This window comes from Passer domesticus, chromosome 4 (genome assembly GCF_036417665.1).
Source record: "Passer domesticus isolate bPasDom1 chromosome 4, bPasDom1.hap1, whole genome shotgun sequence".
Lineage (NCBI taxonomy): Eukaryota > Metazoa > Chordata > Aves > Passeriformes > Passeridae > Passer > Passer domesticus.
Genome location: NC_087477.1, coordinates 28,531,189 through 28,554,176, shown reverse-complemented (window position 1 = coordinate 28,554,176; position 22,988 = coordinate 28,531,189). Strand labels below are relative to the sequence as shown.

The 22,988-nt window shown below is 41.7% G+C and overlaps 1 protein-coding gene across 2 annotated transcripts in view; it reads left to right on the top strand.

The window, feature by feature from the left end:
- Positions 1–2,274: 2,274 nt before the first annotated feature.
- Positions 2,275–22,988, top strand: part of ARHGAP24 (Rho GTPase activating protein 24) — a 242,869-nt gene continuing 222,155 nt past the window's right edge. The window contains exon 1 of one of the 2 annotated variants that reach the window (XM_064416795.1): positions 2,275–2,414. The gene's annotated coding sequence lies outside the window, so the exon portion shown is untranslated. The remainder of the gene's footprint in view (positions 2,415–22,988) is intronic. The other variant, XM_064416796.1, reaches the window with a different exon arrangement.

Genomic DNA, 22,988 nt, shown 5'->3' with positions numbered 1-22,988 from the left:
CACATAGTGCTGGTGGCTACAGGCTGTGCCCTGGGTGGGAGGAATGCTGGGAGACCCCAGCAAGGGGCTGTGACCATGCCAAGGAGGGACCGGTCACCCTGAGACACAGCAGGAGCTGATGAGCAGTGAAAAGAGCCCAGACTAAATATCACACTGGAACATGAAAGTATAAATGTGAAAAGATATATATATATATATATATACACACATACTGTGAAAGTACAACCCTTTGTTCAAGTTTGCCTGTCGGAAGCACAACTCCAGCTGTTACGGTGCTGCTGGTGGCACCACCATTAAATTGCTTTGAGGATCCAGAAGAGCGGGACATTGCTATGGGAAGCCTGGGGTCCGGTCAGTGGGATACTCACTGGTGTCAGTGCGGGAGCCGAGCGGGGCACCCAGCGGGTCACTGCAGCAGTGACAGCCCCCGGAGGTGGCGGTGTGGCTGCCGCAGCGGCTCTGGGCGGTCACACAGGGATGTTTGCGGCTATTTCCTTACCAAACGTGTGCACGGAGCAGTGCCAGCCCCCGAGCCCATTCCCAGCGCTGGCCCGGATCCTCCCTGCTCCAGCCGGGCTCCAAGGCGGCAGCTCCCCGCTAGATGGAGAGCCAAGCGCACAGCACAGGCAGGCTCCAGCGCTGTGGAACAGAACATTCCCCATTCCCGGCTTTATTCTGTCATTAAACTCTGCTCATCCCTAGCGAGCACAGGAGAGCAAATGAACTGGCCTCTGGGCTCGGTGGATTTGTGAGCCTTTAGCTGCAATCAGAGCAGGTCACAAAGCTTGATTCCATATGCAGGGCTGAGCTTGTACTTGACTTCAATGAACTGTCCCCTGCTACCAGAAAGTTTTCCCTTCACCCTAACTAAAAATGACAAAAAGAGAACTTTGCTCAGAGTAAGGGAGTAAAAATTACCCCAGGATGATTAAAACAATACATAATATGTTTTTAAGTATAATGTGGGACTGAATTTGGGATTAACGAGATCTTGGTATTATAACAATTTTAAAAAAATCTTAGTACAATGAGCTACATTTATCTAGAAATGTTTTGTTTTCTTTCTATGAAGAAACCTGAAAACAATCTAAGTAATCTGTTAGGAGGACAACACCCATGCAAATCCATTTCCTTTTTTTTTTTTTGTTTAAGGCTTAGGGACTTCACTTTACAGATGATAAATTACTTCTATAAAATGATGTTTTTATTCTTTGTGGTAGTCACTATTCTAACTTTGTTATTCATTGCATAAGATAATCCAAAAGCAAAGTAAAGGAGTTTACCACACTAAGAACATCAGACTGAAAAGTAGGGGGTCAGCCTAGGTTCATAGTGAGTTCACAGCATTCATTTTGTTGCAACAGTGTAAACAGTGTAAAATTATGAGTTTTGAGGGAAGGGATGCCACCCAGAGGCACCTTGGCAGGCTTCAGGAGAGGCTATGTAAGCTGTGCACCTCAAGTTCAACAAGGCCCAGGGCAAGATCCTGCAAGGGGGCTGAGACAAAAAATTGAGCACAAATACAGGCTGGGCAGACAATGCACTGAGAGCAGCCCTGAGGACAAGGATTTGGGGGTGCTTGTGGATAAGCAGCTCAGTATGACCTGGCAATGTGTGCCCACAGCCCAGAAAGACAAATGTGTCCTGGGCTGCATCCAGAGCAGCGTGGCCAGCAGGGAGAGGGAGCGGATTCTGCTCCACTCTGGTGGGACCCCACTCAGAATGTTGTGTCCAGTCCTGGGGTAGCCCAGGGTTAGTGGCTTTAAACTGAAAGAGAGCAGGCTTAGATTAGATATTAGGAAGAAATTCCTTACTGTGAGGGTGGTGAGACACTGCCACAGGTTGCCCAGAGATGTCCCATCCCTAGAAGTGTTCAAGGCCAGCTTAGAAGGGGCTTTGAGCAGCCTGTTCTAGGGGCAGGAGTTCCTGCCCATGGCAGGGGGGTTGGAACTCGATCAGTTGCCAATTGCAATTGGTATATTTTCACAGCACAGCATGTGTGGATTGTTTGGGGCAAGGATTGAAGAAAACATGTGTTATCATTTACCTCACAGCTTTGGGTGAATCCCAGCACAATTACATTTTTGTTGGCTTTCAAATGCTGCAATCATCAATGTAACTTCCATATTTCAGGGTATATAGTGTTTCCACTATTGCCTGTATAAAGCTTTGTTTCTGGTTGCAAAACACATCTCAGCTGCTGTGACTTTGCTTTCAAAACAGGCACTGTTGTTGCACACCTGATCACCATTAAAGCTTCATGTAACAATTGGCACTGATTGTTTTGGAGGGTTTTTAAGAACCAGGAAGGATAGAACCTCCTTTCTCCAGCATGGTCTGTCTAGCTGGTTTCTTCTAGGTATGAGGAGTCCCAAAGTACTGCACTGGCTACAAAATTAGAGAAAAATGGTAAGGTATGTGAAGTATTTTGTGACTATTTCACATGGTCAAAGTCCTTGCCCAGCTATAATCTGTTCTTAGGAATGGGGAATACTCACTTTCTCCAGTTTTTACTGCCTTACCTTGTACCTTTGTGTTGGATGTGGCATTTTGTTGTGACTCCAGATAGCTTGTGGCATTATAGACAGCATTATAACTAGGTTTGTGCCCTTTGAATTAGTATTCTTATTATCTGAAAATAGATAATTGTCATGATGTATTTCTACTTTTCAGTAATGGATAAAACCCAAGAGGACTAGTCTGAGAATCTTTGAAATTCTTGTAGTCTTCGTAAGATGTCTTGTTACTTGAAAGTGCTCCCAGCCTGTGCTGTTTCTGTTGTTGTCATCTTTTTGAAGGGCTGGAAATCCAGCTCTGCCTTGGTAAGCCTCTTTTGCCAGCAGCTTGTCAATAGCTTTGATCTGTGGGGTTTTGCTAATGGAGCTCAATACCTGTTCTCCTTAACCTGAGGGCATCTTCTCTGATCAGGTGCTTTTTCCTTCCATGCAGAATAAAGATTACCAGCCAGAGGAGGATTAGCAGAGAGGGCAAGATTATGAATTCCCTGGAGACTGTGGGGGAATTCAGGATGCACTCCCACCCAGTGGGGCTAATACACTATGCATGACCTAAGAAGGTGTATTTGTACTGTAGGGGTAACTGAATCATAAGGATTTTTTGTTGCTGCTGCAACTTTCACAGTGAGCAAATATCTACTCCAGATTTGCATTGAATTTTTATGTGTGGTTTTTAGCTGGAATTTGTCTTTGTATTGTAAGTGCTGCTTCTCCTCTTTGTAGCAGATGTGAAGAGACAAACAGATGGGAGTTGATCGCTGGACAAGGAGTTCACATTAGTTTAGGGCTCATCCATAGGCTGGCTATTCTGTCAGTATTCCCAGGGAAAATATGTCAAAACAGAAATATGATTCACTCAATAAAGAACTACAGGATAGGAATGTATTAGTGCAGGTCAATATGGCTTAAAGGGGAACAGGTGCTGCCCAAAAAGCTAAGTAGGGGTGAAAAGAGTAATTGTGCAGGGGACAAGAGGTACCCACCTCCACAGGTCTTGTGATTTGCAAGAATTAGCTGTTCAGAGCTGCTAGGATAAGAGTTAACAAACTGATGTTATTCTAGCTGTTGATTAAGGAATCCTTATCAGCTGGGAGTTTTTGTTAGAGGCAGCCTCAATTCAGCATCTGTTTGCAGCCTGCAAGTCAATAGCTGATAGAATGATGCTTGTGGGTGCTGTGTTACAGTGAAGGCAGACTGGTGAGGCAAGGCAGTCTGGGTGGAGGGGAGTCATTAACGCAAAATAGAGCTTGAAATGGCTGCATGCAAATTAGACACAGGTGTGTCAGTTTTCACTGCTTTTTGTGTTGTGTATTGGTAATGGATTAAGCCATTAAGAGAAATAAGCCTGAAATATTTGTACGTGTTTTTAAAGCTGTGTTAAAATGTATGGACAATACAGTAAAGTATGGTCAGACTGATTTTAAAAAAGGTGAATCCTTTTTAGGGAGGCCCTGAGGAATTTGGGCTGTTGAGTTCTCTCAGAAGTCCCTGGAGGGGCTAACTATCCATTTTCTTCCATGCAAAATATATTCACAGAACTAGGATGAGAGATGCAGTAACAAATGGGTAGAAAATGAAAATATGCACCTGTAATGAGAAAACAAAGCAGCAGTTCCTCAGAGCAGGAATTATGCTCTGGAAATAACTGTCAAAGGGCAAGGGTAGGTTTCCACTGTCTTGAAATCCAGAATGGCTGCCTGGCTGGAAAGTGGCTTAGTCAGTTAATACTGGCTGAGTTTAGTCCAAAGGCAACAGTGCAATTTAAGGGTCTGACCCACAGGAGGTCAGACACCACGACCTAATGGTCTGTTCAAGCCTTAAGCTTTTTCAAACTGAGAAGTGATTTGAAGGTGAAAAGACTTGTACCTTACCCAATTCTGCACAGCAGCTGTGCTGCAGCCTCTAATTGCTTTTATTCTGTGATGCTTGTATGTGAGGCAGAACCAGTTTAGAAATTTATGGCCAGACAACAAAGCAATCAAACACCTCAAATAATAACTGCGCTAACTTCTGGGTCTGAGTGGAAGGTTACATTCTGTTTTCCAATAAAGTAATCACATTTCATCTGACAGTTTGACTTTAACTGATGAAATACATATTTAAATTCCTTGATCAGGAAGTGAGATGCTAGAGGATATATTGCCACATGTGAGGCACTCTGTTGTTCCTGACTTAGTCAAGTCAGGAAAAGATTTTCCAGGGAGTTATCAAACATGGGTGAAAAGCTGGTAACAGTTGTGCCTTGCCTTCTAGTGAGAGACATTGACATCAGGGCTGATGAGAGACCCAGCTGGATCCTTGGGGAGAATCAGGGGGCAGGTGGGTGATTTTCAAATCCATTTGCCCTACCTTGCAGGTGGGTGGGCTGTTGTGAGCTGAGTGGTGGGGTTGTTCAGAAATGCCTTCTGCTGCCAGCTAGAGCCTGTGCATTTGGCTCTGAGTATGATTTATAGACTGATGCTGGTGATGAAATCCCATCAGCACACTGCCTCCTGGCATGAATGTGGACAGCCTTTGGGAGACAGATGGGTTGGAGACCTCTAAAGGACACAGATTGGATTATCAGTTGTAGTACTTCATCACATGCTGGACTCTTGCATAATTTTTAATTGAAAAAAGATGACTGACAATTCAATTACATGTCCTGTTGTGCAGGCATTCAATTTCATGGCCAGTTGTTCCTCTTCTCTCTGCCCAAGGACAGATCTGGTTTTACCCTGATCTCAGTTTTGTTGCCTTGTGACCATTAATCTCATTGCCAAGCTGTTGCATACATCAGCCTGTGCAGAGGAATCCAACTGGAATCCTACTGGAAGCTGCAGCTGGTAGGAAGAAGAGGTATGGCAGAAAACTCCCCATTATCCAAGGGTTTCTTACAAACCACCTGTGCTGGCAGCAGGCATTGGGGATGTTTAGGTGTGTCTATGCATGTTGTGGGAGCTGGGAGCAAAGCAATGTGCTCATTGCTGATGACTTATTTTTGCTCCAGTGTCTTAGAGAGTGATACCAGCCAGCTGCTCCCTACTCCTGAGAGTCTAAAACAATTCTGGTAGTTAAGAGAAGGTGGTTAAAGATGTTCCATGTGCTCCTGCAAGCTTGTTGTTTCCCACACTTGTAGAGCTGTCAGGCATTTTCTTCCATTGCTGACATTCTGTAATTGCTTCTGGCTGCTATCAGCATTGATTGTGATATTAGCTTGTACTAAAATAGGAGAGAATCCGTGCAAAGGGTTGGCTTTTCTTTCTCACCCATACCTGGCAATCAATTCTTAAGCTGCTAGGCCTAGAACAAATCACTGCATTCTCACAAAATGAAATATGTTCCATCTTGGTGGGAAGCCCTTTGCACTGGATTGATTTTCCCACAGAGCCAGATTCTACAAGTTAGATACAGTACACAGGAAGGGAATCACATTTACCTCACATTTTAAGGGCTTCAGGAATGAAACACTGATTCCAACTCACAGCAAGTGTAACTAGCTTGTTACACTAGTTTTGGGTGTTCAGCAGCTGTTTTGTGTGCTAGGTGCAGTTATAAACCTGTCCTGTGTCCTTCATGTGGCTGGGACATGGCCCTGGATGGGTTAGAGTCACAACCCTGGCAGCCCAGTGTGCCCCATTTTCCAGTGTAACATCTGCAAAGGTGTCCCAAAGTGCTACAGATGTGCAAGATTAACAATGGTTCTTTCTACTGGGGGGGTCCCTGAGGAGGAGAGCCCAGCTTGAGTTAGCAGAACTTCTGAAAGCTGGTGTTGCATGAAAAGGGAGCACATTTTGACAGGACTCCACAGAAATATGCTGATATGGGCCTCATTCTGACTGGGGGAGAAATCTCTGAATAAAATTGGCTCACGAGGCTAATGTGTGTGCAGCAGAAGGGAGTTAGGAAATCCAAGTGAAAATATCCTGTCACGGATACCTGATAGTACAAATGGTCACTGTAAAAATGGCACCAGTTTTAGTACCTAAAATATTTTCTGAGCTATGCCCCATTAAAAAGTTACCCTTTAAACTGTTTAGCTGTTTTTGGGGCGTGTCTTGAAGAATCAATGGTGTGTTATTGTTTCAGCTTGTGATAAGGGCTTTTCTTTATTGCCTTGCATGGGGTATGTTTTATTCATGTTTTCCACACAGTTGGTTTTTTGTTTCCTGGAAATGGCTGCTGTGCATGGTGACCTGGAGAGCTGCTGCATCTCCACACCTGCGAGGCTGAAATGGCTGGGTGCTTTCCCTTAATGAGCAGCTGGGTCCCACAGTGGAAGTTTCCACCGCAAGGAGCCAGCAAGCTGCCCTGGCCCTTCACTCAGTCCACACACAGTGGCACCTGTGAGTTGAGGACTAGAGAGGAAGCTGTGCTAGTCCTCACCACTTTGGGTTTTGCCTTGTGACAGGCAGGTGGCAAAAAGCAGATTTCAGTTTCAGACTGGTGTTTTCCCACAGTGCCTGTGTCACAGACATATCCAAGCTATGCAGTGAGGACAAGCTGGGTAAAACAGGCTGTGCTGGATTCTGGGGCTTGTACCTAACCTGTCATAGGCTTTTGGCTCACCTAAATTAAGCTTTTCTTTCATCTCTCAACTATCCTATGTCATAATTAGTTTTTGAGCGTGGCTAATTAGGGGCTTTATTTTCTCTGAAATATTCAAGCTGCTGTCTCCACGTGTGCTGGTTTTGGCTGGGGTAGAGTTCATTTTCTCCACAGTAGCAGGCATGGGGCTGTGTTTTGGATTTGTGCTGAACACACTGCTGATAACACAGGGATGGTTTGGTTACTGCTGAGCAGGGCTTGTACAACATCAAGGCCTTTTCTGCTTCTTGTACTGCCCTGCCAGTGAGGATGCTGGGGGTGCACAAGGATTTGGGAGGGGACACACAGCCAGGAAAGCTGACCCAAGGGATATGCCAGACCATATGGCATCATGCTTAGCACATAAATCTGGGGGAAGATGAAGGAATCTTCTCCTGGACATCCCTCCTCTTGAACTCTTTCTTTGTGTTCTACAATACTGAACAACCAATTTGCTGCCATGAAACCTGAGAAGTGCAGCAGAACATTTCATAGAACATTCTCAGACACTTGCTGCTTTGTCACATGGATCATTCTTGATGTGCTCTGCAGCTGGTCTCCTTTGCTGCTCCTAATCTGTGCTGAACCATTTTAAGCTCCTACGGACACCCAGTGATTCCAAGTGGTGTCATAGTTTATTTCCAGTGTTAACACAGAAAAAGCATCATTTCACTGAACACAAGAGCCTCCTGTCTAGTGCACCAGGAACTGTCAGTAAAAACCATGGGGCTGTTGAGCTGAGACTACAAGATCCTTTCTTAAACATAATAATGAAGAATTTTTCTTGAAAACCAAATTTCTCCTCTATTAGAGGTCTTGGTGGTGGTTTGTGTCAAAAAACAAAAGCTATCTCACCTGAATAAGGGTTCCCAAGCACCAGAGAGGAAAGCCACACATGAGGTGTCCCAAATGAGCTTAGAGTGGCCTGCAATGTGGTCAGGGAGCAAGGATGCTTCTTACAGAGCATGGCCTGTTGCTCTGTGTCCATAACTAATCATCCAGTCTCCTCAAGCTGAGAAACACATAACATGTTAGCCAGGGATTATTTTTGTTAGATCAAAAATTCCCTGCAGGGATTTCCCCACTGCTGGAGGACAAGCTGTTGAATTAAGTCCATGGTGGTACTTTCTGCTACCACCTTAGGGGAAGGCTTGAGAGAAGGCTCAGCCTGAGTGGTTTTGTTCCAATACCTGGAGGTGGGAATTAGTCTTTGCTCTTCCACTGCTTTCCTTTTAGGAAAGAATAAGTAGCAGTGTATTATTAAGACCTGGAGAAAGACAGGAGAAATTGCAAAATGTAGTCAAGATTATGTAAAAGTTTAGGATCCCTTGGGGGCTGAATTTTTCAGGCTCACTAGGTTTGGAGATGATTCTTGGGAGCAGTAGCCTGAAGCTGTGATGGGAGGCCACACAAAACTTTTGCCTGTGCAGGCAAAGGAGTCCCACAGTATTTCTCAAGGGGAAAATGCAACCTGATCCAACAGTCCCTTAGTGTTGGGGCTCAGACAAGAGAGGACATGGACCAGTGCCCTGTACCCTTAATTTACAGCTTATAGGAGCCCACCTGAATCAGGGTTTCTGAGAAGCAGAGAGGACAGCCAAATGTGAGTGGTCCCAAACCACCCCAGTGTGGCCTGCAGGGTGGTCAGGGAGCCAGGATGCTTCTCATACTGCATTACCCATGGCACTGTGTGGATAATCACTCATCCAGTCTCCTAAAGCTGAGAAACACCAGAGAAAATGTTCACCTTTTGACATGTGTGGGACACCTTTTGCCCAGGAGAGTGTTGGTTATCCTGCTTGCCCATGGAGGAAGCCACCCTGCCTGGGATGTTGTGTGCTTACACTATCTTTAGACAGCATTAATTGGACAGGAGAAATTTTATTCAGAGCACTGTCCCTCATACCATGACAGCCACATGACCCCAAGGGTTAACCCTTCCTCTGACAGTGATTCAGGCCATGCCAGTGGGATAACCTCCTGTTTGGAGACTGAAATGAGCCACAGATTGCTCACACGAATGGAAAATGTGGTGTTGATGGTAACAGATCCAGTGTAACTGACATGTAACAGTATAAAAGGGTAAAAAAGATAGTTTATATGTGTCAAGACAGGGCTAATGGGACAAAAAAGTTTTTTTTTTTTTGTATATGTTTCTGGCTATGCTTTTCTGGGGTTGCCCTTGGCTCGTGTCTGCAGTAAATACTTTACTGAGAAAGCAGAGCCACTGGTACTTAGCAATTCCCAAGACTGTGATTTAATGCAAGTAAGTTTTGCTAAGGACAATTGGTCTTTCCTTATTTAAATATCCTTCCACCTCTTCCATTCTAGGAGATATAATTTGTCAGCAGCACTGACAGTGTCAGAATTCCTGCGAAGTCCTGGTTTGCAAGGAGATCTTTGAGGTAGCAATACAGAAAATGTACAAAACTTAGCCTGAAGCAAGTGCTTGTTTTCAGCTGAAGCTTTCCCAGCAGCTCCTTGTCAAAGGCAAGGTGGAAGACATACAGCAGACTCTGGTGCCTGGCTGTGGCCCTGGGATTGTGGCACAGCATTACTACAAATGCTGTCACACAGTAATAATAGGAAATCATTTTCTCTATCTACTGTAATACAGATTTTCCTGCAGTCATGGAGTAGCAAGGAACAAACTGTGCTGAGGGATGTAGTAAAGAAGATGGTGATTGCTTATCTTGGGATTAAGGTTTTGTTTTACTTGCAGAAACAATTTCAGAGCTTGTAGCTGGAGAAACTGTTGTGTTACTTCTTCAAAATGTGCCACAGTTAGCATTGCTTATGACTGAGGAAAATAGGATGCAGTTGCTCTATGATGTCCCTCCACAAAAAAGGGGACAAGAATGTGCAGAGACTATTCCCTTTTCTCTTGTATTTTCCATCAGGCGTACAGGCCTAATTATGTAGCTGTTGGAAAATGTATGGAATTGGCATTCCAGCTAAGGATGTACAGAATGATTCAGTGAGCTTTCACCATCTATGCTGTAAAAATGGGGTGGCTGGAGCAGGGAAGTGAACTGAGGAGAGTAGGAAATGAGCCACATATTAGGGATTTATCTGAAACTCTGTGAGTTTGAGGGTAGAATTTGTATTGGCAGGGTGCATTCTTGAGACACACATCAGCAGCTTTGCCTGGATATCCCACCCAGTACAAACCACTGTGTTTACAGAGGTCAGTGGTGTTGGGCTCATCACTGGGATTTTGACTGTGAAATGTGTGCTGTTAATACCTCACTGGTTCTGAGCATGGGGGTCCTGCAGAAACAGGTTGGAATGAAGGAATCCAAACAAGGTAAAGGCTATTTCTCAACGAAATGGTACTAATGAAGTGTCCTGCTGGTCTCTGCTGTTCTTCTGTTTACCCAAAAGCCATTTATTGCCACGTTTTCCCAACTGGCCTGTGTGAAAGCTGAGTAGGGACTGTCTCTGCTCCTTAAAACTGCTACAAATCTGTTAGACTGTACACATCGTGGATCTAAATATACATTTAGGTAAAATATATAACACAGCTGCTAGGCAGTTTATTTTCACCAGTGGAAAGACTATATTTCAAGAGAGTGGTGAAATGTCAAGTGAATTATGGGTTTTGTCTTCTTACTTGTAAAAATAAATTGTATATTCTATAATCTGAACCAGACTAGGTTTTAATTATGCACTGTTTTGCTTTGATTTACTAGGCAGGTTATCTAGAGGCCAAAACACTAGCAGATATATTGTAGTAAGTCTGGAATGACTTAAAGGGCAAACATTAGACTGAGTAATTCATTTTGAACAAGCTACCATAGGTTTTTTTGCTAGGCTTTCTTTCATCTTTTGCCTCCAAGCTTAACTCTTTCATGGATTACTGTAACTTAACTTCTGCTTTACAATTTGTTTGTTAATTATCAACCTTGTTGGTCCTGCATATAGTTTATCCCCATGGGGGTCTGGAGAAATAGATGTAATTGAACTTGTCTATGCAGGGCTTTTAGCTAATTGACTGCTATTTCTTGTGGAGAGCTGAGTCTGGAAAGATAAGCCACAGGCACTGGTGTTTCAGAGAAATGTGTGCAGCACACGATGGGAAATGCTCACTGAAGTCTCAGGTTACTGGTAGCAACACTGATGTCTAATCTTCCTAGATATATGATACTCCAGCCAGACTCTGGAGATTTTACCCTCTGGTTTTTGTATCATGCTTGAATTTTGTGCTCAAATCAAAAGCCATAAGTTTCTGCAGAGGGGAATTGGTTTTGAGCTGGACAAGCACTTCTTATCAGTGGATTGAGAGCTTGTGGTCAGTGATGAACAATTGGGTTTGACATTGTCCTGCATGCTGGTCCTGGATTCTGACAGCACATGGAGAGGTGCTGTCAGTACGATTGCAATGTTACAGTAACAACTCAGCCCTTAAAATGGTAATGGAAGTGGTTAGTTTGGATTAGTAAAGATAAGAGCTGAGAAATGCTGAATGTAAAAATCACCTGTTAACATCCCCAATCTGGACATAAAATCTACCAGATTTGATGAAATCCATTAAATACAAGGGCTGAAAAACTGATATTAAACCAGAATCTGTGTAAAAAATCCTAGTAAACTTACCTAGTGTGAAGTAAAACAACAACAACATGGGGATGGTCTTGGCTGATGTCTTGGAAGGATTTTTGACAGCAGATATTTCAAACAGAAGCAAGGAGATGCTAACCCTCACTAGAAAGCATTTTAGAGAAAATGTTACATCAATAACTGGGCAGCAGTGGATCAAACTGCAGACAGACCAACTGTCCAAAGCTAGTGAGCCCTGATACTGTGCTGGAAGGATGACTACTGTTTTCATATCAAATGATGCTCTAGCCTGACCCTGCTTCCTTCTGGGATCTTAAGTATTTTTATCCTGTTTGATGCCTCAGATAACTCGGCTGCAAAATGGACATATGGGCATTCAACTTGTGTGCTGGAAAGTGGTTTCTTGACATGTGATCAGATGCTGCAAACTGGTATTTGTCAGTGAGCAGGGGGACTGGGCTTTTTCACCTGGATTTGTAAGATGAGCTACCTAAGTTAGATTTTTGAGCTGCTTTTTGACTTCTCTTAGATCAGTACAAAGTTTATAAAAAGGTATCAGGTCTACCTGAAGAATTATGTAAATAGAGAGCAAATGACTCAGGAGCACTCTGTACCCTAAGTGCCAAAGTATTTAGTGCCCATTGCTAGTTGCTTGCAGTACTGGAACAGAACAGATCTGCCTCACACCAGACCCATGACTCTGGTTTCTAAATTAAGTCAGGGAAAAAAAATTTGGCCCTACTCCTCAAATAGGCTTTTTTCTATTTCACAGTCAAATTTCCCCATTTTAAAGAAACTCCATAACCAGCAAAACTGGGTGGAACTCTTCATTCACCCACTTTGCCTAACAGCAAGAGCTGAATGTATGTACAGAGCCTGCTATAAACCAAAGCCAAGGCCATGCTTTTTTCATTTATTCTTGTACTTGGCATGCACTGGCTAGGCTGTGGAGAGCTTGACGAATTGCTAAAATTCTTTGCAGAGCTAGAGCTGAATTGATTATTTTTTAGCAGTAATCTTTTAATTACCTTGTCACACCAAATTTGCTGACAGGCTTCAGTGAGCCTGTGCATTGCAGTACAGCCACTGAACATGGTTGGTGTGCTTCATCTTGCAGGTCTGCCAGAGGAGTTTTTATTCTTTCTATTATTATCAAGTTATTGTATATGGAATCTTAGAAACATGCATTTAAATTTTTTTTTCTCATGTTAAAAAGTAATCTGTTAGAGAGAACTCTACTGGTGAGAAATACCTTTTACCATCAAGAAGCAATGCTGTGTTCACAGCCTCTTAATGTCACAGGAGCTTCCTAGATTTATTTTTGTTGGGTTTTTAAAATTTTTTAAATTTTTTTTGCTGTTGTGGTGGATGCTTGTTGTTAGACCCACGTGATCCACTGCTGTTTAGGTAAATTATTAACAGATATAGAGGGAATAGTTGCACTTCTCAGAAAAGGAGGAAATGGCAACAGGGTAGCTAGTCAAAGTGATGATGTCAAGTAAAAGGGAGGGCTGATGAAAGGTACTGAAAGCTGATGTATAGAGGAATATTTATGCAAAATAGGAGGAGAGAAATACACCCTTGGCTGCATTTGCCCTCTGCCTGATACTAAAAATGATTTGCTGTTTTCTGTGTAATACTACCCTGGTTGTGGCCTGACAATCACCATTTGTTACTTAGCAATCTATTTCTCACAGAATTTCTTCTCCTGAAGTAAAACTGAGTGAATATTTGTATCTGTCTGTGACATACATTTATTTTCTTGCTGTGAACAAGTATGTAAGGCAAACCTGTAACCTGTGTGCAGGCACAGCAATTAAACAGGAAGGAGTAGAAAGTCACTCTGTAGAAAGAACCATCTTAGAAAGAAGCAGTGGAATTTTAACACGCAAATGCTTCAGCAGTGCATAGGAGGCTGCAATTTGCATTTCCTTTTTTGCTTCACATGACTGTACCCACTCTGTTTTCCTGGGCATGATTGTATCAAATTTAAAAATGGCATAAGGTTTCCACTGCAAAGGGCATTACTTGACTGAGGTTTTTCACTTGCTTAACTTTAAAGGTCAGTGAAGTTTCTCTGGGTCACAGCAGAATCAGATGCTCCACAGTACCCAGCCTGGGTTTGCTCTTTGCTTGACACAAAATATGAGAGGGTAAACCAGGCAGTGAGCACAAGGGGTTCTGGAGCAACTCTGTGTATTGCAGGAATTTGGGAGGTCAGGTGGCATGGTCACATCTGTTTCTTTTAGATTTGAAATCAAGGAATCCATAAGTTGGAGGAAACGAAAGTATTCTGCCTGCTCATCAAGACTGACATTTCAGATTTGCATATTCAAATGTAGCCATTGAAATTCTCCATTTTGTGGTCATGGTTTCAGAGACTGAAATATTTAACATCTGTTAACATGAATGCAGCTTAAGCATTTGCACAGCTGGGGATCATGCCATATATGAAACTTGGGTGTAACCTTGAAGAAAAGAAAGCTGATAATTTCCACTTAGCTGCATTAAAAAGAAGTTCTGTGTTCAAGACTTGTAGTGTTTTTGTAAATAAACATTGCTGGGTTGTTGGATGTGTGGCTGCTTTTTGTACCCTTTTATGAATGACTTACATGCCACCAAATACACCTATTAACCTGCATTTGATAGAATAACCAAATAAAGTTTAAAAAGCTGTATTATAGAGATTGCTATCTATATAGGTTGGTTGATTCATGGTTTTCTTGAACACTGTTGGATACTAGAAATGTGGTTTATCTGAATAGGATTATCAGGGCTTTCCAGCAGTTACTTCCAGCTGTTTCACAGATAAGTGTGAGAAATGGAAAGCTGTGGAGAAGGGCTGGATGCAGATATACAAACTCTTCAGACCCTGTGTAATAAATATCAAGTGTGAATGTAAACAGTGCTGCTTTGAGGGTATGTAACAAGCATTTTGGGGATGGTGCTGTGTGGAAAATATACTGAGTGCAGGCAGGAAGAAGATTAATTATATCTGTAAAAGCAGTAATTCAAGTATCAGAAAAAAATAGTTCTAGCACTTCCTATTAGTGAGATTTCCTGACTCTTTGGTAATGTATGGTAGATTGACACAAAGAATCCAATTTCTCATTTGCTGCTGAAATTCCTGAGGGTAGAAAAACTTTTTTTTTTGTGTTTTGTTTGGGGTTTTTTTTGTGTTTTGGTGTTTTGTTTTTTTTTTGCAAGTAATACTTTCCTATCTAAAGGAATAATTGAGCTGGGTTCTTCAGTGCCCTGTTTTGATCCCTGTTTTGATAGATGGGAGACAAACCACAGAAACTACCAGAAATGAAATTAAGTGAAAATGAGCACCACTTAAACAACCAGGCACTGTATCTTAAACTGCAGAAGGGAGTCTAAGCATTATGCAGTCTCCTGTGTCCATGTTTTATACCATGCAAGAATTAGAGGTGTGAAGTCCCAACTTGACTGCTGCTGGAGCCCCTGGAGGCAGGAGCAGAGTTATTTTAGCTGAGCATTTGCTACATAGCTGAAAGAGCAAAGAAAAAGTGCTGTTCATGCATCTGGTGGTATTGATTACTATGGATTTAGCAGCATCCAGTGCCTCAATAACTCAGCGGCATGAAACAGGTGAATTAATGACACCTTATTTACATCTTGCTGTGATGCCTTTGCCAGTGGCTAAATGCAAATCATCCCTGGTCTGTTAGCCCCTTCAAAAGCTGGGCAAGTAATTGTCTCAAACTCCTGATTATCTCAGGAAATTTTCCAGAGCTGTCCAAGTTGCCATAGAAGCTGCTTCCAATCACACTGGGAAGAAGGCAAGTGCAAGGACACATAGTCCAAGATCAGCTCATGTTCAACAGACTCATCTCACCTTCCACAGGTTTTTTGTATCTAACTGTGTGTGAATATTCTTAATCTTAATGATTTTTTTTTTCAATTGGTGAACAGGACCACATTCATCAAGGTTTTTACAAGAGAGGATAACAGTTCAGTCTTAAATCAGAAGCTTAGCCCCATTAGCTGGTATTTTCAGCTCTGGAAAGAGTTCTAGGGCAGAACCAAAAGGGTTGTAGTACAAGTTGCAAATTTCCTTAGAAAGGGAATAAATGTTCTATTAAATGTTTTCTTCACAATAGATTAAAAACCAAAACAACAAAGGCCAGAAAGTTCAGAATAAATACATATTATTGATACACTAATAGCTAAGTTTTACTTCCTGTATGCTCATGTGCTTACAAATTACAAATGCTTTCACAAATAACTTGGCAGTAGAGACTTAAAATACCTCCTCTGCAGTCAGTCAAGTTAATAAAATGTGGTAAGCAGAGAAAGTTCTTAGTTCTTGGTTAAATTAAATGAAAAACATTTGATGTCTAACAGGGTCATGGCTGGAGTCTGTGCTTCAAATTATTTTTTTTTAAACTTTTTTGTTCTGCTTGACTGAGATGCCTGAAGCACAATTATGGTTTCCCACATTAAAATGAAAGCTCTGAGCAGCCTTTCTAGTGGTGATTTTCTGTGGGGTGCTATAGTATAAAAGATGACCTAGTCTGTAATATCATCTGCAGTTCTGATGCAACTTCAGCTGTAAGCTATGGATTATACCTTGCCATGGATTTAATGTCCACTCTACTGATCCTAGGAAATGCTGATCAGTATTTTTCCCTTTCCTTCCCCAACAAGGCACTCAAACAAATATTTGTGCTTCCCTTTCCTCTCCTAGAACACAATTTCTGAGGTTTAAATATTTGTAAGGGCAGATATGAATACATGGATTTTCCATCAGAATGATATATCTGGTTCCACTGGAATAGTCAGGTGATCTAATAAATTTTCATCTCTGCAAGGAGAGAGTTAGAAAGCTACTTCATTATTGCCTCATTTAAAAAGCAGTTGAGGAACAGCAAATAACATAGTGTTTTCAGACTCTTTCACAGAATGATTTGGGTTGTAAAGGACCAACCATAAAGATCTCATTCCTGCACATTTAGTGGTGGATGAAATGAATGCTAAAGCATGCATATAATGGACCGTCCTCAAGGATGATTTCTCCTGCAGGATCCATGGATCCTGTGCTAGTAGCTCAGCTGAACTACAGTCAGAAAGGGAAGGGAAAGTGTTATTCATGAGAAGGACTTATGGCCTGCTCACTGCTGGGGGCAGGTGAGTCAGATGATTTTGGCAATTCAAGGTGTTTGCAAAGACAACAGCCAAGAAAGAGTATATTTTAGAAGGGAACAGTCACAGAGTTCATGTTCCTGCTAGGACAAGTTTGTATTGTTCTGTTAATATAAATCATGCCTTAAGAGGTCTTGGGAATGCAGGCAGGCAAAAATGTTGACACCTCTAGGATATTTGCCCAGGGTTTTTTCCTCAGAGGCCCTATCTTATGATACTGATCCTGATAAGGGAAAATCTTTCAAAGTAGAAAATGACCTTGCAGTTAAACCAACTTTGGCTCTTGTTGTTCACTCAGTTTTGTGGTGCAGGATTTAGTATTTTAGAAAGGTATTTTGGAAAGATCAACTATACCACTTATGTAAGCTTTCTTTTGTCCTGTTCAGCTATTCCTTCTGCTTGGAGGAACTTGTCATTTTCTCACTAAGTGCTGTCAGGGATGAACTTCAAGGGCTGCACTGTTCATAAAGGAGTTTAATCAGTTTGGAACAAGACATCTATGAGGCAGGATTATATCTAACAGGAAGAGTAGCAAAAGAAGTGTCTTGTGTGCTCACAGCAATGCTCTCTGTGTGTCAGTTTTGCTGTTGGCATAATTGTGTATGGGACAGTGCTCCAGAGATGTAAGTTAATTTGACACTCTCATAGCTTAGGAGAGATTATTTTGCATGGGAATAGTGCTTCAAACCTAAGGTTTTTCCTTTCTGCATGATCAGGAAAGGAACCTTCTCAGGTGGTTGATACAAATGAGGAATTTCTCTAGGATTGTGTGGTCTGGTGGCAGTGCCAGCTCTGCTACTGCCCACCTACATCACCCAAAGAAAGTTGTGGGCCAGGCCTGTTTCAGCTCTGCTCCCTGGAAAATAGGGAGAGCCACTGCCTGCCTTCTCTAATCCTTCCTGCCCTGGTCCCCCCATACTGGGAGGAGGGGAATACTAGGGGGAATACTAGGAATTCCCAGAGGAATTCCTCTGGGAATACCAGGGGAGTGAGTGAGCAGCTGTGTTGTCCTTAGCTGCCAGCTTGGGTAGAACCACAACACTTCCACATCTGTGGGGGAGAACATGGCATAAATAGGAGCAAGAAACAAGAAAAAGAATTCTTTTCTTCAGTCCCACAACTGTTGTTGTCGTCACAATCCTCACTTGAAAGCACCGTCTGTGGCAATATGCAGAACTGTGCTTAGGGTAAGGTGCTGCCCTGTGCAAAGTAAAGGTTACCTCTAATTCTGTTTTGTCCTGAGGAGAGGTTTTCTTCTGGAAACAGGAGAATACACATTTTTCTGGGCAGCAGGCTACATTTACTTGTGGAGACAATAAAGGCTTTGCTGTGGTGCTAAAGCAAATTTGAAGTTTCATATTATTTCTTTTCAGAGTTGGTATCTATTATTCATCTGAGTGTAGCAGTTCTGAAATCAGATCTGCTCAGGGAGCTCCTGGCTTTGACTCAAGAAATAATAAAAGAGTGGAAGAACAAAAAGAATGGTTTCTACAATATATGGAGCAATGGTACTTTGAGATGCTTCAGTAGACTTCTGTATCTGGAGTGCAGCCTTTTATGTTACCTCTGGCTGCACTCACTTATTTGCAGCTTCTCCCTCTTTGTCCTGGTTTGCTATTCTTCCCTTTGAAAGGACATATATATATTTCTTTTTTTTTTTCCCCTGTATGAATTGTCTGGAATCCACTTAAAAGGCTTATTGATCTTGATGGAGTTTACTTGCTTTGGAACAAACCTCTGATGAGGCATGATCTTAAGGTGCTTCCTACACTTTATGGTCTGTAGATCATATTCTTTAATCTGCTTCCTCTGTAAACTTGCTGTGGCCAGGTTTTCCCCAGTCTCAGCTTGCTCTTACACCTCCAGTGAAGTGTGAGGGTGCAGTGAACCCCATCTCTGACAAAGGTGACTGGAGAGCAAGCCTTGTTTTAAAAGGAGTCATGCCAAGTTCCTCAAGATGTGTGAGTTTTGGAAACTATGCAAAAATGCCTCTTGCCTCTTAGTACTGTGCCAGTAACTCAAATTTAAGCTTTTTTTTTCTGCTAAAGAATATAGAAAGACAAGTTCCTTCTCATCTGTTGCTTCTTAGTAAATTTTCCAGAGATTCCTCTAACTTCACAATTAAGAGAAAGTTATCAAAGATTTAAGAAATGTGACAGGCAGTGGCAGATCCCAAACTTGGAGTCATGCAATTTCTTGTTAGAAGGAAAACAGGTTTTGCAGTAAATATTCAGAGGCCAATACATCCCAAATGGAAACCTCAGAGCTGCAGTTCAAAATCATGCTCTGGGTCAAAATCACAGGCTGGGCTGTGGCAGGACCTTTGTGCCAAGGGGTGGGCAGACAGGGCTGAGGGCAATGGAGCAGCTGAAGACAATTCCACAGCACAGAGCTGAATGAGGATAGTGTGGCCCCTTGGGAAGAGTTCTGTGGCTGCTTTGCTCACAGTGAGCATGTATTTTGTATGTTCAATGTTGGTATTAAACTTATTTTGGGAGATAAACTCAAATAATGTGTATGATAAACAGGTAGTTTACAAGTAGCTAAGCAGGAGATAACAATATTATTCTGTGTCAGTATTTCCATGGCCTTGCTATTTCTGCTGTTGATGAGCAGTCTCTTAAAATGTCTTAATTTCAATTTTACAATTGAGTAAGCACTTCCTTAGGATATTTTAATTAATCAGAATTTCCTTGCACCAATACATAAAATGCTACTGCATAGTAGTAGAGCACAGATAACTGTGGACATGCTGACTAACCTTGCAACAATTCCATCAGCTGAAGATCCTCCTTAAACTTTTGTTCTTTGGAAGTAACAAAGTTTGCCTCTTGGAGGTGAAAACAATCAGTTCTTTGGTTGTGGTTTGCAGGGGATGACTCACTTGTGACAAGTGAAGAAGGCATGTGCAAATGTGTGCTCTGCTCTGTTGCACTGCTGTGATCTTATCTGACATGTGATGTGCCCAAGTGGCACATGCTGGATGGAAAAATCTGGTGCTGTTAGAGATGAGCTCATCCTTTTCTTTCACATCTTGCTGTTGAGAGAGAATATTTGGTCTTTTTTCTCATCTGCAGCTTTTCTTTCCTTCCATCACTTTACATATTGAAAAAGACTAGCAGATAGCTGAAAAATGTCTTTTCAATATCTGTGCTTCCTAAATACTTGAGTTTTTGTTTATTTTTTCACTGGTACTGAGCCCGTTCAGTTGGAATTCAATAATTTCTATACCACTCTTAAAATTCAGTTTCTCTGGTTAACCAGAACTGAGCTTTGAGGAGAAACTTTAATGTTAGCCTACAGATCCCTGAAAGGAGGATGTAGCAAGGAGGGATTCAGTCATTTCTCCCAGGTAACAAGTGACAGGACAAGAGGATGCGGCCTCAAGCTGCACCAGAGGGGGTTTAGATTGGATATTGGGAAAAATGTCTTTGCTGGAAGGGTGGTCAGGCATTGGAACAGGCTGCCTAGGGAAGCGATGGAGTTTTAGACATGTATGTTGATGTTGTAGCTAGAAAGATGCAAGTTATGAACTGTGCTTTTTACAGAAAACACAGCTGACTTCATAGTTAAATTACAGATTATTTCATTGATGAAAAATGTAGCTATTGTCTACTTCACATAGCAAGGCAAGTGTTTAATGCCTTCTTGTTTTTCACACAGCAGGATGTCAAGTTACATGAAAGATGGCTAGTGAGAGGCTGCAAGTCCCATTGAGCTCTGAGAGGTTTCATGTGTGCCTTTCATGAATGGCACTGAGAGATCCAGCATAATCCTGCAATTACACTTTTCTTGCAGGGGACAAGTCAGTGGGGAGAAGACTGCTCTGTTTTGCTGATAATCAGTTCTTAGGTTTTTACAAATGCATGAAGTATGAGGAAAGTGTGGATCTATTGTGATGGGTACTTAGCTACACTTTAATCTCCTTCGTGCCTGTGCAATGGTCATATCAGCAGGAGGAAATGCCAAGAAGCAGAACTCCAAGACATCTAGGATGTCCTTAAAGCCCCAGCCTGGCCAGAAGGTCTCTGTTAAGTCTTTCACCTACATGGAAAATGAGTTATCACATCAGTCAGGAGTTATAAGTGCAGAATCACAACTGAGCTGTCTTCAGGGGAAGTGCAATTGTTGTGTGCCTGACAGTTATGTGAGAGCTCAGACTTCCCCAGTATAAATCTTTATTCATCCTTAAAAGCATGTGTTCAGGTAGACATGTGGAATTTGAGGGACCTTTGTGCTCAGGCATCATAACTGGAACTGGACTTGCTTTGCACAAAGCAGTACATTCATTTAATGCAGCTTTAAATTGTCACTGGGAGTCCTTTTGCCACATGTTAATATTTATTCAATACTGTCAGAAAGTGATCAGTAGCTTTGGGGGGCTGAGGCCTTTGTACTTAAACAGGATCACACAGAAGAGCAAAGGATGTAGATTGAGAAGTGAAAGATTTAGTTCCAGAAAACAGTATGTGAAATAATATTTTTAAATATATTTTAGAAAGTGCATGAGGAGTGCAAGAGTACCCCTAGACATAGCAAATCTTCTGTAAGTGCTGGAAGTAAATGGAGCTGGTTATGACCTTCTGCTCTAATATATGGACCGGTAAGAAAGCATTATAATCAAGTGAATATTTTTAAATTAAGAGTTTGAAGTACTTTTAGAATTGCAATAAATCTTTTAAATTTAAATCTTTGCATATTAACTGCAATATTTGACTGGTTTGGACTGTGAGGACTGCTGAAATGCAAGAGTGTTATAAAGTTCAAGTGTGGAATTTTTGTGAGGACAGAAGCCTTTCTCTTCATAGTTAGAAAAACCCTGCTCCAGAAACCCATAGGTTAAAAAAAAACTGCTCCAAACAGTTTAAAGACAAAAATGAATTTGGAGCATACCTACAGCTAAAAATGCAGTTTTACTTCATACAGCATTTTATCAATTCATTAAGTGACAATTTTACTCTCCTTGATGCTTTGAAAGTTATCTTAACATTGTAATATTACTAGACTTGTTTGCTTGAAGAAATTAATTTTAATTGGAAAAGACCCAGCTTTGTATCCTGTGGGGCTTCTCCCTGGTGGAGACTTTGTGGATTGTTCTGTGTAGCTGCAGAGTGATACATCAGTTATTAACCTCTGAGAAATGGGGGTTATGATAAGGGAAAGGCTGGCACGTTGTCTTTAGGGCCACAAGGAGTTCTACTGTAATAACAAGATCTTGTTTTGCTCTGTGAATATTGTGAAAAGAGACCTTCAGCTGCTCTGCTCCTTTTGAAAAACAAATTAAATTTATCATGGGAAGGACAGCCCTTGAAGTGAAATACTGAGTTTATTCATAGAAGAGCTGTAATGTGGACAATAGAAGTGTGGGTTTCTTAAGACCAATAAGTAAAAGCTGTGATTTTAATTTTTTTTTTAAGGCTAGTTCCAGAGTACCATAGAATCACTTAGACCTTGTAGATCATAGCTCACATCATGCCATTGTTATAAAAGAAATATTTTGGTTTGAAACAAAAATGTTTCTATTTTCAATTGAAATGCAATGCAGCTTCTCACCAGAAATTATGCTCATGGTTTGGTGCTGCGAGATGTAAAGTGAAAAACAAAGATAAATTGATGACAAAATAAAATAAGGTTATATAACATAAGGGAGGACTGCAAAAACAGAAGCGAGTGTGGTATACTAAAATGCAGCATAAACAAGTTTAGTTTCCATTTTTGCTGGTAATAGAACTTTCTTTTTTTGGGAATGAGGAGTCTCCTTAAGGTATACCATGGAAATTCCATGATTGCTTTTAATAGCACAAATTCATATGGATGTATAAAAGAGTCTATTGCTAATACCAAAAAAAAATTTCCATTTAGCCTAACACTGTTAAGTTTTTGTCATCATAGGGGAGCAGTAAATGCCTTCTGAACCTGAACAAAAGACTTTTGTCTCCTGCTCTGAACAAGGTTGGAGTGAGCATGTGCTGGAAATCCCTTTGAATTTCTCCTCTAAAAAGAAGAGAGAGGGTGGAGTAGCTGTATTTATAAAAGTTCACTAGACAGAGTGTGTGTGTGTGTGTTAGTGCCACAGAACTGTCTCGTGGTAGTTCTAGCTCAGATGTCTCTCCATGTTTTAAATCATTAGACCTTCAAGGAATGTTTCGTGATAAATGCAGCTTTTCAGTGCATCTTCTT